This window comes from Protopterus annectens, chromosome 1.part2, assembly GCF_019279795.1.
Source record: "Protopterus annectens isolate FY-2018-M chromosome 1.part2, PAN1.0, whole genome shotgun sequence".
NCBI lineage: Eukaryota > Metazoa > Chordata > Ceratodontiformes > Protopteridae > Protopterus > Protopterus annectens.
In genome coordinates, this window is record NC_056727.1 from 166,036,859 (window position 1) to 166,055,942 (window position 19,084).

The window sequence follows — 19,084 nt, forward strand, 5'->3', positions numbered from 1 at the left end:
CCTTTATGCCTAAAGTGGTCTCTAGGGTAGCCTTAAACCAAGCCATACATCTTCCTACTTTTTATCCTAACCCTCAAAACAAAGGGGAAAGGCTGCTTCACTCTTTAGACATCCACAGGCAGCTACGTTACTATTTGGACAGAACAAAGCCCTTCAGGAAATCAGACCAACTTTTTGTGTCCTATGCTGTAGGGGCTCCAGGGATACCAGTTACCAAACAGACCATTTCCAAGTGGATTGGCCACTGCATACGGTTTTGTTACTCTTATCATGGGAAACCTGTCCCCACTGGTATCAGATCTCACTCCACCAGGGCAACAGCCACCTCTACAGCCTTCCTCAGAGGTGTGCCTACTAAGGATATCTTGGAGGCAGCCACTTGGAGTTCTGTACATACCTTCACAAAACACTACCATCTGCCTTTATACTCCAGAACAAGAGCAGGCTTTGCCACTGCTGTTTTGCAGGGCATTCTGTCTCAACCCAGTTCCTCATAGTACCTACCACCCTATGCATAGCTTTGGGACTCTACCCATCTGTCATTACTGCAGCTGTATGCACGATGAACATAGTACAGATGTTCATTGTGCATTACAGCTGCAGTAATTACATATGGGTTTTCAGCCGGCAGGCGGTCCCTCGGTCGGACGAATTCCAAAGTCTTGGTCCGGCGTCGGTTGTTGTCGCGTACTCTTCTGACGTCAGGAAGGCTAGAGTATAAAAGACACAGCCGACGCCATCTTCTTCAGTCTTTTGCCGGTGCCCGAAGCAGAAGCAGTTCGCAAGTGCCGGTCGGCCAGCTCCTGAATTACGAAAAATTTAGAACCGAAGTCTTCATTAAAGCTAAGTACCCCGTTGGGGAATCTTTTCTTGCCTCAGACCGATGTCAGAAAATGTTAATAATTGTATTTCTTGTGGGAAGCAAATACCGCATAAGGATTTCTATTCCCTTTGCATACCTTGTTTGGGCCCAGACCACGACGTCTCTGGCTGCCGCTTTTGTGCTACCTTCAATAAACGCACTATCAAGCGTCGGGCGGAGTTCGCCCAGCACTATTTTGGTAAAGCGTTTAATTATAAAATGTCGTCGGATACTCCGACTACCGCTATGTCCAGAAAACGCAAAGAAAAGGACCGTCAATCCAGAACTGCGGTCTCCACCGACACCACGCCGAAACAAGCTCCACGTGGGCCCGTTCTCAGTGAGACGCCTTTGCAGTCCCTGACTACCGACGACACTCCCTCGGCGGGGTCGTCTGTACCTGAGACCGCTGGTTCTTCGGTCCTTTGCCAAACTACAACCGAAGCCCCTGTTCATGTCGAACCCACCAATGTGGATAGATCTACATCCACCCATGGTGTATTTAGGCCTTCATCTTCTTTCTCCATCAAGGCCTTTACTAAAGCCAAATCAGCCAAGCAACTTTCTAGGCCTGCCTCACAAGGCCCAAGACCTGGGCCTACGCCTAAGAAGCACATGCTTAAAATGGCTGAAGACCTGATCCCTCTTATCAGAGGCTCCCAGGCCCCTCCGGACAAGAGACCCAGAGTAGAGGAGGATTCTCCTCCTTCTGACCAAGAATCCATTTTATCAGAACATTCTGATGCTGAAGAACACTCTTATTCACCCTTCGAGGATTCGGATGCAGAGCAGTCTATTCCTTCTGTATCCCCCCCTGAGGATTTTTCCTTTGGGGAAACTTTACACTCCTTGAGAGAGCACTTCCATTGGGAAGGCCAAGACTTTTCAGACTCCAAGAAAAGGCTTAGGGAATTCCTCTGGTTACCTCAGCATAGACCTTTGGCTATTCCCCCTGTTTTGGAGGTTTTGGATGATGTATACTCGGAGGCCTGTCTTAATCCTGATTCTCTGCCTCCTGCACCAGTTAAGCCGGATAGGTATTACAGAGTTCCTAATTCTCATCAGTTCCTCTATAAAGGCCATAATGCAGACCCTGAAACTATTTCTCAAGGCCCTAAAGGAATTAAGGCTTCCACGACCAAGAATCCACTACCATGGAAAGGAATCTAGATCTCTAGAAAGGTGGGGTAAGAAGGTTTACACCTCGGCCACCCTTGCCATGAGGGCCTTAAACTGCCAGTTTCATATGATTAAATATCAGCAATTTCTGTTATCACAATTAAAAACCAAAATGTCACAGCCTGAACAACCAGATTTAAAAGAGTTGCAGGATATGATGCATAGTGCTGAACAAGTGAGCAAGCACTCCTTACAATGTGGTTATGATGCCCTAGAGGCCTCCAGCAGATCGGCCGCCACCGGAGCAGTCATTCGCAGACATGCATGGCTAAGGGAACAAAATCTTCCAGACCAGGTGAAAGCAAAAATTCTGGATGCACCGTTACATAAGGATGTTCTTTTTGGTGGTAATGCTGAGGATATTTTACGTAAAATGGAAGAAAAAGCAAAATCTATGCAAACTGTCAAAGCTTTCTTACAGGTTCAGCCACCAAGGTTCAGCAGGAATTGGCCGTCAAAAAACTGGTCCTTTCCAGCCACTGACAAGGCCCAAAGAGGCAGATACAGACGCGGAAGGGGCAGAGGGCAACCCCAAGGGTCCTACAGAGGCAGACAATGGCAATCACCAACACCAAGAGGTGGTGACGACAGTGCTCAGCAGTACAGAAAATATACTCAATGACTCCCTCATTTCCATGCCAAGCAAAATTCAACTGGCAGCACCTTTGGGAGGAAAACTGGCACTATTTGCAAACAATTGGCATATTGTCACAACAGACAAATGGATTCTGGACATAATAAACAGAGGCTACAAATTTCATTTTCACACTCTTCCAAAAATGAGAGGCATGCCAAACCTACCACAAAATCAAAGGGTAGAGGCACAACTACAAATCGCTAAGCTCCTAATCATGAGCGCTATACAAAAGGTATCTACGCACCAACAAGCACAAGGTTTTTATTCAAGGCTTTTCTGGTGCCAAGAAAAGGAAGCGACTGGAGACCCATTCTGGACTTATCCATTCTCAACACATTTCTTCTCGTACCAAAATTCAAGATGCTCACATTAGAGCAACTCCTTCCCATGCTGGGCAAGGGGTTTTGGCTGGTAACATTGGACCTCAAGGAGGCATACCTGCATGTCCCAATCAGACAAAGTTGCAGAAGATACCTCAGATTTCTTGCAGGTTCAAACCACTATCAATTCTCTGCATTGCCCTTTGGCTTATCTACTGCGCCCAGAGTATTCATCAAGTGCCTGGCATCAGTGATTGCATACTGCAGACTTCAAGGGATACAAATTTACCCTTATCTGGACGACTGCCTGATCCAAGCGGACAGCAAACATACTTCTGAAACATCTGGCATATGTGACACGCTTACTGCTTTCTCTGGGATACACCATCAACAAGGAGAAATCAAAGCTAACACCCTCTCAGAAAATAACCTTCCTGGGTGCCAACTTGGACACAAACACCCAGATGGCTTACCTTACAACAGAAAAACAAGGGCAACTATCTCATTACTTCAAAATGCTAGCAAAAAGTACCAGGCTTACTGCAAGGAAAATCCTGCAGGCTCTGGGATTCATGGCATCTTGCATTCTTCTAATCCCATGTGCAAAGCTGCACATGAGGAAACTTCAATGGTACCTAAAGAATCTATGGTCTCAACACAGTCACAGTTTAGAAGTGGAGATTCCAATAATTCCCTGTCTTCAAAAGGAATTCATATGGTGGGCCCAAGCATGCCAAGTAAACAAAGGCCTCCCATTCTGCAAGCCTCAAGCTACACAAGTCATAACCACAGGCGCCTCAGATTACGCCTGGGCGCACATGAAGGACAGGTGCATTCAGGGCAGATGGCCCCAAACAGAAAAGCACCTTCACATCAATCAAAAAGAAATGCTGGCAGTAATAAATGCAATTTCAGCGTTCAGAGAATTCCTGCATCCAGGACAACTGCTCATAAGAACAGACAACACCACAGTAATGTGGTACATAAACAAACAAGGAGGAACTCATTTATACCCCTTGTGCAGACTAACCATGACTCTTTGGAATCTAGCTCTGGAAAGACAAATGGAACTTCAGGCTCAGTACCTGCCAGGAATGGAAAACACACTGGCAGACACTCTGAGCAGGCATATGACAGACCCTCACGAATGGAAGCTACAGCCACACGTATTCATGGAGATTGTTCAAGCGTGGGGAAGGCCAGACATAGACCTTTTTGCCTCCCACAAAATCATCAATTAAAAAAGTTTTGCTCAAGGACCTTCCACCCAAAGGCTTGGAAAGTGGACGCCCTTTCATTCACATGGACAACTTGGTCAGTTTATGCATTCCCACCACTACCTCTGCTGCCCAAGGTGCTTTTGAAAGTAAGAACAGACAAGCCGAGGATGATACTGATTGCTCCAGACTGGCCGAGACAACATTGGTATCCACTATTTTGGAGCCTAACACACACTCCTTCATGGCCCCTGCCTCTAACACCTCTACTGCTGACGCAGAACAATTTCAAAACCCTACACAGTCAGCTGAAAACTCTCAGCCTAGCTGCATGGAAAATTCCTTAACTTCACATCAGACACTACTCTCCAAAGAAGTGCAGGATGTCATTTTGGAGGCCAGAAGACCATCTACAAGAAAAGCTTACTCTGCAAAATGGAAGCGGTTTTGCTGTTGGAATGAAGAACGAGGGCAGGATCCTAGAAAATTAAACCTGCCTCAGATCTTACAGTACCTAGCTGATCTTTTGAGCAAGGGACTTTCATTTTCCTCAATCAAGATACATGCCTCAGCAATTTCTGCAGAATTCAATATGGATCCTCCTTTATTCTCACACCCACTCCTGACAGTTCCTCAGAGGGCTAAGAACATAAGGCCTCCAAGGAAACAACCAGTGCCAGCTTGGGACCTTAACTATGTACTGGAAAAATTGACATTGCCTCCCTTTGAACCAGCTGCTTCAGCAGAATTACAATATTTGTCCTGGAAAACAGCTTTTCTCCTGGCCATCACTTCAGCTCGTAGGGTATCTGAGTTACAGGCCCTCATGGCGGTGCAGCCATTCCTCATATTCCATCAGGACAGGGTTTCCCTCGCATACCAACCCTTCTTTTATGCCTAAAGTGGTATCTAGGGTAGCCCTAAACCAGGCCATACACCTTCCTACCTTCTACCCTAATCCTCAAAACAAAGGGGAGGCTGCTTCATTCTTTAGACATCCATAGGCAGCTACGTTACTACTTGGACAGAACCAAACCCTTCAGAAAATCAGATCAACTCCTAGTTTCCTATGCTGTGGGGGTCAAGGGAAACCTGTAACTAAACAGACCATTTCCAAGTGGATTGGTCACTGCATACGCTTCTGTTATTCCTATCATGGAAAGCTTGCACCTACTGGCATCAGATCACACTCCACTAGGGCCACAGCCACCTCTACAGCCTTCCTCAGAGGAGTGCCTACTAAAGATATCTTGGAGGCAGCCACTTGGAGTTCTGTACATACCTTCACAAAGCACTACCATCTGCCTTTATACTCCAGAACAAGAGCAGGCTTTGCTACTGCAGTTTTGCAGGGCATTCTAGCTCAACCCAGTTCGTATAGTACCTACCACCCTATACATAGCTTTGGGATTCTACCCATATGTAATTACTGCAGCTGTAATGCACGATGAACATAGTACAGTTTTGTACCTACCATAAATGTAGATGTTAGAGGGCTATTACAGCTGCAGTACATTCCACCCTCCTTCCCCACTTGGTAAGACCTTGGGGTTTGAATAACTATTCATACCTGCTGACTGGGTTATCCTGCTATGTTTTATTTGCTTACTTTTGTGTATTACACTAATTTATGTATTGCCTTCCTTTTGGGGGCACCTGACATCTGGGGCAAGAAAGACTGAAGAAGTTGGCGTCGGTGTCTTTATACTCTAGCCTTCCTGGCGTCAGAAGAGTACGACAACAACCGGCACGGACCAAGACTTTGGAATTGGCCCGAGGACGCCTGCGGCTGAAAACCCATATGTAGTTACTGCAGCTGTAATAGACCTCGAACATCTACATTTATGGTAGGTACAAAACTGTACTTTTTGTACCTACCATAAATGTAGATGTTCGAGTGCTGATACAGCTGCAGTACAGGTTTCCCTCCCTCCTTCCCCACTTGGCAAGGGCATGGGGCCTAACAACCTTTTCATACCTCCGAACTGGGTTATCCTGCTATGTTTTATTTGCTTGCTTACACTGATTTTGCATTTCTTTGCATAATTTACACTTGTACAAAAGCTTTATTTATGTATTGCCTTCCTTTTGGGGGCACCTGACATCTGGGGCAAGAAAGACTGAAGAACATGGCGTCGGCTGTGTCTTATATACTCTGGCCTTCCTGACGTCAGAAGAGTAGCGACAACAACCGGCCGGACCAAGACTTTGGAATTCGCCGACCGAGGGACCGTCTGGGCTGAAAACCCATCTGTCATTACTGCAGCTGTATCAGCACTCGAACATCTACATTTATGGTAGGTACAAAACTGTACTTTCGCAAGTGCCGGTCAGCCAGCTGCTGAGATTACGAAAAATTTGGAAACCGAAGTCTTCCTAAAAGCTAAGTACCCCGTTGGGGAAACTTTTCTTGCCTCAGACCGATGTCAGACAAAGTTAATAATTGTATTTCTTGTGGGAAGCAAATACATAAGGATTTCCATTCCCTCTGTATACCTTGTTTAGGCCCAGACCACGACGTCTCAGTCTGTCACTTTTGTGCTACCTTCAACAAACGCACTATTAAGCGTCGGGCGGAGTTCGCCCAGCATTTTTTTGGGAAAGCATTTAACTATACCATGTCGTCGGATACTCCGACTCGGTTTTGTCTAAAAGCAAAGACAAGGACCGACACCCGAGGTCAGCGGCCTCTACCGACACCACGCCAAAGCCGACTACACGTGGTCCGGTTCTCAGTGAGGCACCTATGTAGCCCCTGATTACCGACGACACATCTTTGGCGGTGTCTCCTGTACCAGTGCAGGCTCCTCAGCCCACACCCGACTACAGATACCGAAGCCACTCTTGGCGTTGAAACACAGAATGTGGACAGGTCCACCTCCACTCAAGGTGTCTTCAGACCTTCCTCTTCTTTCTCCATCAAGGCTTTCACCAAGTCTAAAGCAACCATGCACCCTAAGAGACCAGCTACACAGGGCCCATCTCCAGGCCCCATGCCTAAGAAACAGATGCTTAAAATGGCTGAGGATTTAATAACTCTAATCAGAGGTTCTCAGCCACCTCCGGACAAAAGGCCCAGAGTGGAGGAAGATTCCCCCTCCTCTGATCAGGGCTCCATTATTTCAGAACACTCTGATGATCAGGAACAGTCTTACTCCCCTTTTGAAGACTCTGATGCAGAGGAGTCTATTCCTTCTGTATCCCCCACTGAGGATTACTCATTTGGGGAAACTTTGCATACCTTAAGGGAACACTTCCACTGGGAAGGCCAGGATTATTCAGATTCCAAGAAAAGGCTCAGGGAATTTCTTTTGTTACCCCAGCACAGGCCTGTGGCTATACCTGCTGTCTTGGACATCCTAGATGATGTTTACTCGGAGGCCTGCCTTAACCCGGACTCTCTACCCTCAGCTCCAGTTAAGCCTGACAGGTACTACAGGGTTCCTGACTCACACCAATTTCTTTACAAAAGCCATGCTGCTGTCCTAGAAACCATCTCACAGGGGCCCAAGGGAGTTAAGGCTTCCATTGCCAAAAATCCATTGCCTTCCGAGAGAGATTCCAGATCCTTAGAAAGGTGGGGAAAAAAGGTATATACCTCTGCTACCTTAACCATGAGAGCCTTAAACTGTCAGTTTCATATGCTAAAATACCAACAGTTTCTGTTATCTCAATTGAAAAGTAAAATGTCACAACCTGAACAACCAGACTTGAAGGAGTTGCAGGATTTGATGCATAGTGCAGAACAAGTGGGTAAACATACCTTACAATGTGGTTTTGATGCTCTAGAGGCCTCATGTAGAGCTGCTGTTACAGGCTCAGTCATACGTAGGCATGCCTGGCTCAAGGAACAAGCCTTGCCTGATCATGTAAAAGCTAAATCAATGCAAGCTGTGAAAGAATTTCTGCAGGTTCAACCCCCACGTTTTAGTAGAAATTGGCCTTCCAAAAATTGGTCCTTTCCTGCCACAGACAGACCCCAAAGAGGCAGATACAGGCGCCCGAGGGGCAGAGGACAATCACAAGGATCGTACAGAGGCAGACAATGGCAAGCTCCTACACAAAGAGGTGGTGAGGACAACTCACAATCTTTCAGAAAGCAAACCCAATGACTTTCCCCTTTGCAGGCCAACCAGGTCTCAAATGGCAGCCCCCTTAGGAGGAAAGCTGGCACTATTCTCAAAAAATTGGCATGTTGTCACAAAGGACAAATGATCCTGGACATTATAAACAGAGGCTACAAATTCCATTTTCATACCCTTCCAAAAATGAGAGGCATGCCAAAACTGCCACACAATCAAGGGCAGAGGCACAAAAGCAAATTTCAGATCTTATAAACATGAAAGCTATTCAAGAGGTACCTACACACGAACAAGGTCAAGGTTTTTATTCCAGGCTATTTCTGGTGCCAAGGAAGAGAAAAGATTGGAGACCTATTTTGGATCTTTCCATCCTAAACACATTCCTACTCGTACCAAAATTCAAGATGCTCACTCTACAGCAACTTCTTCCCATGTTGGGCAAGGAGTCTTGGCTGGTAACATTGGACCTCAAGGAGGCATACCTGCATGTCCCAATCAGACAAAATTGCAGAAGATACCTCAGATTTCTTGCAGGTTCAACCCATTATCAATTCTCTGCATTGCCCTTTGGCTTATCTACTGCGCCCAGAGTATTCACGAAATACCTGGCATCAGTAATTGCCAACTGCAGACTTCAAGGGATACAAATATACCGTTATTTGGACGACTGCCTGATCCAAGCGGACAGCAAGCACATTCTTCTGAAACATCTGGCTTATGTAATAATGTTATTAAACTCTCTGGGGTACACAGTCAACAAAGAGAAATCAAGGCTAATACCCTCTCGGAATATAATTTTCCTGGGTGCCAATTTGGACACAAACACCCAGATGGCCTACCTCGCCAGAGAAGCAGGGGCAACTAATTCAATATTTCAGAACACTGGCAAATTGCACCAGGCTGACTGCAAGGAAAATCCTGCAGGCTCTGGGATTCATGGCATCTTGCATCTTACTAATCCCATGTGCAAAGCTGCATATGAGAAAACTACAATGGTACCTAAAAAACATATGGTCTCAACACAGCCACAGTTTGGAAACAATAATACCACTAATTCCATGTCTGCAAAAGGAATTTCTGTGGTGGGCTCAAGCATGTCAAACAAATACAGGTCTTCCATTCAGCAAGCCTCAAGCAAATCAAGCCATCACAACAGACGCCTCGGATTATGCCTGGGGGGCGCACATGACAGACCGGTGCATTCAGGGCAAATGGTCCCAAAAAGAAAAGCACCTTCACATCAATCAAAAAGAAATGCTAGCAGTAATAAATGCTATTATAGCTTTCAAGGACCTTCTACAACCAGGTCAACTATTGATAAGAACGGACAACACCACAGTTATGTGGTACATAAACAAGCAGGGAGGAACACATTCTTATCCCCTATGCAGACTGGCCATGTCACTTTGGAACATGGCCACAGTACTTGCCAGGCAAAGAAAACACGCTGGCAGACAACCTAAGCAGGAATATGACGGATCCACACGAATGGGAGTTGCATCCAAAAGTTTTTACAGAAATAATACAAGAATGGGGAAGGCCAGACATAGATCTCTTTGCCTCCCACAAAAATCATCAATTGACAAAATTCTGCTCGAGGATCTTCCATCCAAAGGCCTGGATAGTGGACGCTCTCTCTTTCAGTTGGACATCAATGACAGTTTATGCCTTCCCGCCTCTTCCTCTGCTGCCCAAAGTCCTATTGAAGACCAGAGCAGACAGACCAAAGATGATCCTCATTGCTCCGGACTGGCCAAGGCAACACTGGTACCCACTCCTGAGGAGCCTGACGCATCCCCTCCATGGACCCTGCCTCAAATGTCTCTTCTTCTGACTCAGCACAGCTTCAAAACTCTTCACAGTCAGCTAAAAACACTCAATTTAGCCGCATGGAAGATTCCTTAGCATCACAGCAGGCCCTACTCTCCAAGGAGGTGCAGGATGTCATTTTGGAGGCCAGAAGGCCATCAACTAGAAAAGCTCACTCCATAAAATGGAAGCGTTTTGTGTCTGGAATGAGAAAAAGGGCCAGAACCCTGGAAAACTGAATTTACCTCAAATACTACAATATTTGGCTGAACTGCTAAGCAGTGGCTTTTGTTCTCCTCCATCAAAATCCATGCCTCAGCCATTTCTGCAGAATACAACACAGATCCTCCTTTATTCTCTCACCCTCTTAAGACAGTTCCTCAGAGGGGCTAAGAATTTAAGACCTCCAAGGAAACAACCAATACCTGCTTGGGATCTCAATTTCATTCTGGAAAAACTGACTTTGCCTCCTTTTGAGCCAGCTGCCTCATCAGATTTGCAATATTTGTCCTGGAAAACAGCTTTCCTTCTGGCTATCACTTCAGCTCGTAGAATTTCAGAACTACAGGCTCTCATGGCTGGTTCAGCCTTTTATCATCTTCCATCAGGACAGAGTTTCCTTACGAACCAACCCGTCCTTTATGCCTAAAGTGGTGTCCAGAGTAGCTTTAAATCAGGCCATACATTTACCTACTTTTTATCCCAATCCTCAAAACAAAGGAGAGATTACTACATTCCTTGGACATCCACAGGCTACTGCGTTATTATTTGGACAGAACAAAACCTTTCAGAAAATCAGAACAGCTCTTTGTGGCCTATGCGGTAGGAGCTCAAGGAAAACCAATTTCCAAACAGACAATCTCAAAATGGATAGCCCACTGCATACGCTTTTGCTATTCCTTTCATGGCAAAACTGTACCTACAGGCATTAGAACTCATTCCACCAGGGCCACAGCCACCTCTGCAGCCTTCCTCAGAGGAGTTCCTACCAAGGATATTTTGGAAGCAGCCACTTGGAGTTCTGTGCATACCTTCTCCAAACACTACAACCTACCATTATACTCCAAATCTAGAGCAGGCTTTGCCACTGCAGTCTTGGAGGGCATTTTGGCTCCTCCTAGTTCCACCTAGTGCCTACCACCCCTTTCTTAGCTTTGGGATTCTACCCATCTGTTATGACTGCAGCTGTATGCACGATGAACATAGTACAGTTTTGTACCTACCATAAATGTAGATGTTCAAGTGCTAATACAGCTGCAGTCCAGGTTTTCCTCCCTCCTTCCCCTCTAGCGGTATTCTTTCATGGTGTATTTGCTTGCAACTACTGTTTTTTGATTATATTGCATTGCATTACTACATAATTTTATGTATTGCCTTCCTTCTGGGGGCACCTGACATCTGGGGCAAGAAAAACTGAAGAAAATGGCGTTGGCTTGTTCTTTTATACCCCTGTCGCACTGACGTCAGGGAAGAAGCAAAGTACAGTTTTGTACCTACCATAAATGTAGATGTTCGAGGGCTATTACAGCTGCAGTAATCACATATGGGTTTTCAGCCGTCAGGCGGTCGGCCGAATTCCAAAGTCTTGGTCCGGCGTTGGTTGTCGTCGCGTACTCTTCTGACGTCAGGAAGGCTAGAGTATATAAGACACAGCCGACGCCATCTTCTTCAGTCTTTCTTGCCCCAGATGTCAGGTGCCCCCAGAAGGAAGGCAATACATAAATAAATCTAATCCATAAAAGTAAGCAAATAATACATAGCAGGATAACCCAGTCAGTAGGTATGAAGAGGTATTCAGACCCCAAGGTCTTACCAAGTGGGGAAGGAGGGTGGGAAACCTGTACTGCAGCTGTAATAGCCCTCGAACATCTACATTTATGGTAGGTACAAAACTGTACTATGTTCATCGTGCATTACAGCTGTAGTAATCACATATGGGTAGAATCCCAAAGCTATGCATAGGGTGGTAGGTACTATCTGAACTGGGTTGAGCTAGAATGCCCTGCAAAACTGCAGTGGCAAAGCCTGCTCTTGTTCTGGAGTATAAAGGCAGATGGTAGTGTTTTGTGAAGGTATGTACAGAACTCCAAGTGGCTGCCTCCAAGATATCTTTAGTAGGCACTCCTCTGAGGAATGCTGTAGAGGTGGCTGTGGCCCTAGTGGAGTGAGGTCTGATACCAGTAGGGACAAGCTTTCCATGATAGGAATAACAAAAGTATGCAGTGACCAATCCACTTGGAAATGGTCTGTTTGGTAACAGGTTTCCCTTGACCCCAGCATAGGAAATGAGGAGTTGATCTGATTTTCTGAAGGATTTGGTTCTGTCCAAGTAATAACGTAGCTGCCTATGGATGTCTAAAGAGTGTAGCAGCCTTGCCCCTTTGTTTTGAGGGTTAGGGTAAAAGGTAGGAAGGTGTATGGCCTGGTTTAAGGCTACCCTAGATACCACTTTAGGCATAAAGGAAGGGTTGGTGAAGGAAACCCTGTCCTGATGGAAGATGAGGAATGGCTGCACCGCCATGAGGGCCTGTAACTCAGAAACTCTACGAGCTGAAGTGATGGCCAGTAGAAATGCTGTTTTCCAGGACAAATATTGCAATTCTGTTGAAGCAGCAGGTTCAAAGGGAGGTAATGTCAATTTTTCTAGTACGTAGTTAAGGTCCCAAGCTGGCACTGGCTGTTTCCTTGGAGGTCTAATGTTCTTAGCCCCTCTGAGGAACTGTCGTAGGGAGTGGGTGTGAGAATAAAGAAGGATCCATGTTGAATTCTGCAGAGATTGCTGAGGCATGTATTTTGATTGAGGAAAATGAAAGTCCATTGCTCAAAAGTTCCGCTAGGTACTGCAAAATCTGAGGTAGGTTCAATTTTCTAGGGTCCTGCCCTCGTTTTTCATTCCAACAGCAAAACCGCTTCCATTTTGCGGAGTAAGCTTTTCTAGTAGATGGTCTTCTGGCCTCCAAAATGACATCCTGCACCTCTTTGGAGAGTAGAGTCTGATGTGATACTAAGGAATTTTCCATGCAGCGAGACTGAGAGTTTTCAGCTGACTGTGAAGGGTTTTGAAATTGTTCTCGCCAGCAGTAGAGGTGTTAGAGGCAGGGGCCACGGAGGTGTGTGTTAGGCTCCTCAGGAGTGGATACCAGTGTTGTCTCGGCCAGTCTGGAGCAATCAATATCATCCTCGGCTTGTCTGTTCTTACTTTCAAAAGTACCTTGGGCAGGAGAGGTAGAGGTGGGAATGCATAAACTGACCAAGTTGTCCATGTGAAGGAAAGAGCGTCCACTTTCCAGGCCTTTGGGTGGAAGGTCCTTGATCAAAACCTTTTTAATTGATGGTTTCTGTGGGAGGCAAAAAGATCTATATCTGGCCTCCCCCACGCTTGAACAATCTCTGTCAACACCTGTGGATGTAGCTTCCATTCGTGAGGATCTGTCATATGTCTGCTCAGAGTGTCTGCCAGTGTGTTTTCCATTCCTGGCAGGTACTGTGCCTGAAGTTCTATTTGTCTTTCCAGAGCCAGGTTCCAAAGAGTCATGGCTAGTCTGGACAAGGGGTATGAATGAGTTCCTCCTTGTTTGTTTATGTACCACATTACTGTGGTGTTGTCTGTTCTTATGAGCAGTTGTCCTGGATGCAGGAATTCTCTGAACGCTGAGATTGCATTTATTACTGCCAGCATTTCTTTTGATTGATGTGAAGGTGCTTTTCTTTTTGGGGCCATCTGCCCTGAATGCACCTGTCCTTCATGTGCTCCCCAGGCGAGTCTGGGCGTCTGTGGTTATGACTTGTGTAGCTTGAGGCCTGCAGAATGGGAGGCCTGTGTTTACTTGGCATGCTTGGGCCCACCATATGAATTCCTTTTGAAGACAGGGAATTATTGGAATCTCCGCTTCAAGCTGTGACTGTGTTGAGACCATAGATTTTTAGGTACTATTGAAGTTTCCTCATGTGCAGCTTTAGCATGGGATTAGAAGAATGCAAGATGCCATGAATCCCAGAGCCTGCAGGATTTTCCTTGCAGTAAGCCTGGTACTTTTGCAAGTATTTTGAAGTACTGAGATAATTGCCCTTGTTTTTCTGGCGTAAGGTAGGCCATCTGGGTGTTTGTGTCCAAGTTGGCACCCAGGAAGGTTATTTTCTGAGAGGGTGTTAGCTTTGATTTCTCCTTGTTGATGGTGTATCCCAGAGAAAGCAGTAACCGTGTCACATATGCCAGGTGTTTCAGAAGTATGTGTTTGCTGTCCGCTTGGATCAGGCAGTCGTCCAGATAAGGGTAAATTTGTATCCCTTGAAGTCTGCAGTATGGAATCACTGATGCCAGGAACTTGGTGAATACTCTGGGCGCAGTAGATAAGCCAAAGGGCAATGCAGAGAATTGATAGTGGTTTGAACCTGCAAGAAATCTGAGGTATCTTCTGCAACTTTGTCTGATTGGGACATGCAGGTATGCCTCCTTGAGGTTCAATGTTACCAGCCAGAACCCCTTGCCCAGCATGGGAAGGAGTTGCTGTAATGTGAGCATCTTGAATTTTGGCACGAGAAGAAATGTGTTTAGGATGGATAAGTCCAGTATGGGTCTCCAGTCGTTTTCTTTTCTTGGCACCAGGAAAAGCCTTGAATAAAAACCTTGTGCTTGTTGGTGCGTAGGTACCTTTTGTATAGCCCTCATGTTTAGGAGCTTTGTAATTTGTAGTTGTGCCTCTACCCTTTGATTTTGTGGTAGATTTGGCATGCCTCTCATTTTTGGAAGAGTGTGAAAATGGAATTTGTAGCCTCTGTTTATAATGTCCAGAATCCATTTTTCTGTTGTGACAATATGCCAATTGTTTGCAAATAGTGCCAGTTTCCCTCCCAAAGGTGTGCTGCCAGTTGAATTTTGCTTGGCATAGAAATGAGGGAGTCATTGAGTCTGCTTCCTGTACTGCTGTGCACTGTCGTCACCACCTCTTGGTGCTGGAGATTGCCATTGTCTGCCTCTATAGGACCCTTGTGCTTGTCCTCTGCCCCTTCCGCGTCTGTATCTGCCTCTTTGGGGCTTGTCAGTGGTTGGAAAGGACCAGTTTTTTGAAGGCCAATTCCTGCTGAACCGTGGTGGCTGGACCTGTAAGAAAGCTTTGACAGTTTGCATAGATTTTGCTTTTTCTTCCATTTTACGTAATATATCCTCAGCATTAGCACCAAAAAGAACATCCTTATGTAAAGGTGCATCCAGAATTTTTGCTTTCACATGGTCTGGCAGATTTTGTTCCCTAAGCCATGCATGTCTGCGAATTACTGATCCGGTGGCAGCTCTGCTGGAGGCCTCTAGGGCATCATAACCACATTGTAAAGTGTGCTTACCCACTTGCTCTGCACTATGCATCATATCCTGCAACTCTTTTATATCTGGTTGTTCAGGTTGTGACATTTTGGTCTTTAATTGTGATAACAGGAATTGTTGAGATTTAATCATATGAAACTGGCAGTTTAAGGCCCTCATGGCTAGGGTGGCGAGGTATAAACCTTCTTACCCCACCTTTCTAGAGATCTAGATTCCCTTTCCAGGAAGTGGATTCTTGGCCGTGGAGGCCTTAATTCCTTTAGGGCCTTGAGAAATAGTTTCAGGGTCTGCATTATGGCCTTTGTAGAGGAACTGATGAGAATTAGGTACTCTGTAGTACCTATCCGGCTTAACTGGTGCAGGAGGCAGAGAATCAGGATTAAGGCAAACCTACGAGTAAACATCATCCAATACCTCCAAAACAGGAGGAATAGCCAAAGGTCTATGCTGAGGTAACCAGAGAAATTCCCTAAGCCTTTTCTTGGAGTCTGAAAAGTCTTGGCCTTCCCAGTGGAAGTGCTCTCTCAAAGAGTGTAAGGTTTCCCCAAAGAAAAATCCTCAGGGGGGGATACAGAAGGAATAGACTGCTCTGCATCCGAATCCTCGAAAGGGGAATAAGAGTGTTCTTCAGCATCAGAATGTTCTGATAAAATGGATCCCTGGTCAGAAGAAGGAGAATCCTCCTCTACTCTGGGTCTCTTGTCGGAGGGGCCTGGGAGCCTCTGATAAGAGTGATAAGGTCCCCAGCCATTTTAAGCATGTGCTCCTTAGGCATGGGCCCAGGTGATGGGCCTTGTGTAGCCCTAGTATGGTGCCTGGCTGTTTTGGATTTAGTGAAGGCCTTGATAGAGAAAGATGATGAAGGCCTAAATACACCATGGGTGGATGTAGATCTATCCACATTGGTAGGCTCGACATATGCAGGGGCTTGGTTGTAGTCTGGGAAAGGGCGAAGAACCAGCGGTCTCGGTACAGAAGACCCGCCGAGGGAGTGTCGTCGGTAGTCAGGGACTGCAAAGGCGTCTCACTGAGAACCCGACGTGGAGCCTGCTTGGCGTGGTGTCGGTGGAGACCAGCGGTCCTCGACTGGCGGTCCTTTTCTTGCATTTTTAGACAAAGCGGTAGTCGGAGTATCCGGCGACATTTTATAATTAAACGCTTTGCCAAAAAGTGCTGGGCGAACTCCGCCCGGCGCTTGATAGTGCGTTTATTGAAGGTAGCGCCAAAGCGACAGCCGAGGCGTCGTGGTCTGGGCCCAAACAAGGTATGCAAAGGGAATGGAAATCCTTATGCGTATTTGCTTCCCACAAGAAATACAATTATTAACTTTTTCTGTCATCGTTCTGAGGCAAGAAAAGATTCCCCATCTGGTTACTTAGCTTTAATGAAGACTTGGTTCCAAAATTTTCGTAATTCAGGAGCTGGCCGACCGGCACTTGCGAACTGCTTCTGCTTCGGGCACCGCGCGGCAAAAAAGACTGAAGAAGATGGCGTCGGCTGTGTCTTATATACTCTAGCCTTCCTGACGTCAGAAGAGTGCACGACAACCGGCCGGACCAAGACTTTGGAATTCGGCCGACCGAGGGACCGCCTGACGGCTGAAAACCCATATGTGATTACTGCAGCTGTAATGCACGATGAACATCGACAACCGACGCCGGACCTAGACTTTGGAATTCGGCCGACCGAGGACCCGCCTGATGGCAGGAGAAACCATCTGTTATGACTGCAGCTGTATTAGCACTCTAACATCTACATTTATGGTAGGTACAAAACTGTACTTTCCTCAGAGGGGCAAAAAATATAAAACCCCCAAGGAAACTACCAGTCCCTGCTTGGGACCTCAACTTCATATTGGAAAAGCTGACCCTTCCTCCCTTCGAGCCAGCTTCTTCATCAGAGTTACAGTACTTGTCATGGAAAACAGCCTTTCTTCTGGCTATCACCTCAGCTCGCAGGGTTTCGGAGCTACAGGCCCTCATGGCTGTGCAACCATTCATCATTTTCCATCAGGTCAGAGTTTCCTTATGAACCAACCCTACCTTTATGCCAAAGGTAGTATCCAGTGTAGCTTTGAATCAGACTGTCCACTTACCTACCTTTTATCCTAATCCACAGAACAAAGGGGAAAGACTACTACATTCCTTGGACATTCACAGACAACTTCGTTATTATTTGGACAGGACAAAGTCATTCAGGAAATCTGAGCAACTCTTTGTGTCCTATGCTGCAGGTCCTCAAGGAAAGGCTATTTCCAAACAGACAATTTCAAAATGGATAGCCCACTGCATACACTTTTGTTACTCATTTCATGGAAAAACTGTCCCTGCATGCATCAGATCCCACTCCACCAGAGCCACAGCTACCTCTGCAGCCTTCCTCAGTGGGGGGTCCCTACCAAGGATATTTTGGAAGCAGCCACCTGGAGTTCAGTGCACACTTTGTCCATGCACTATCACCTCCCACTATACTCTAAATCTAGAGCGGGCTTTGCCACAGCAGTCCTGCAGGGCATCCTAACCCCTCCTAGTTCCACTTAGTGCCTACCACCCTTACTTAGCTTTGGGATTCTACCCATCTGTTATGACTGCAGCTGTATGCATGATGAACATAGTACAGTTTTATACCTACCATAAATGTAGATGTTCGAGTGCTCATACAGCTGCAGTCCAGGTTTCCCTCCCTTCATCCCCTCTTAGGACAGGCCTTATGACAAACCCTTTTCATATAACCTTTTGGGGTACTCTTTTATGGTGTATTTTCTTGCAATTACTGTTTTTTGATTTATCAACATTGCATTTTTGCATAACATTATGTTTGCCTTCCTTCTGGGGGCACCTGACATCTGGGGCAAGAAAAACTGAAGAAAATGGCGTCGGTTTCCTCTTATACCCTTGCCGCACTGACGTCAGGGAGGAAGCAACGACAACCGACGCCGGACCTAGACTTTGGAATTCGGCCGACCGACGACCCACCTGATGGCAGGATAACCCATCTGTTATGACTGCAGCTGTATGAGCACTCAAACATCTACATTTATGGTAGGTACAAAACTGTACTTTCCTGGACCCAGTCTTAAGGGATGGCCACAACTGTGCCCAGCTTACCTCCTATACTAGATTACTTAACAGAAATGCTCCACAAGGGCCTATCCTTCTTTTCAATTAAAATTCATGCCTCTGCCATCACAGCTCATTATACGACTGAGCCCACCTCCCTTTTCTCATCCTCTGGTAAAACAGTTCCTTAGGGGGTGCCAAAAATTTAAGACCTCCCAGGAGAGCTCCCACTCCAGCGTGGGACCTTAACTTTGTATTGGAAAAACTTACACTTCCCGCCTTTGAACCGGCTGCTACAGCAGAGTTGAAATTCCCCTCATAGAAAACAGCTTTACTTCTAGCCATCACTTCAGCACGAAGAGTGTCTGAACTGCAAGCCCTTATGCCAGTGGAAACCTTCATTATCTTCCATGCAGACAGGGTTTCTCTCAGGACTAGCCCATCTTTTATGCCCAATGTGGTGTTTAGTGTGGCTTTAAACTAGTCCATTCGTTTGCCTACTTTTTTCCCTAATCCTCAGACTAAAGGGGAAAGGATACTGCATTCTCTTGACATGCACAGACAGCTTAGATTCTATTTGGACAGGACTAAGCCTCTCA

At 46.1% G+C, this 19,084-nt stretch overlaps 1 protein-coding gene across 1 annotated transcript in view; it reads left to right on the forward strand.

Moving 5' to 3' along the window:
• PPP2R5A (protein phosphatase 2 regulatory subunit B'alpha) overlaps nucleotides 1-19,084 on the forward strand; it is a gene marked incomplete in the record, with an annotated part of 2,279,188 nt that overhangs the window by 1,461,614 nt on the left and 798,490 nt on the right.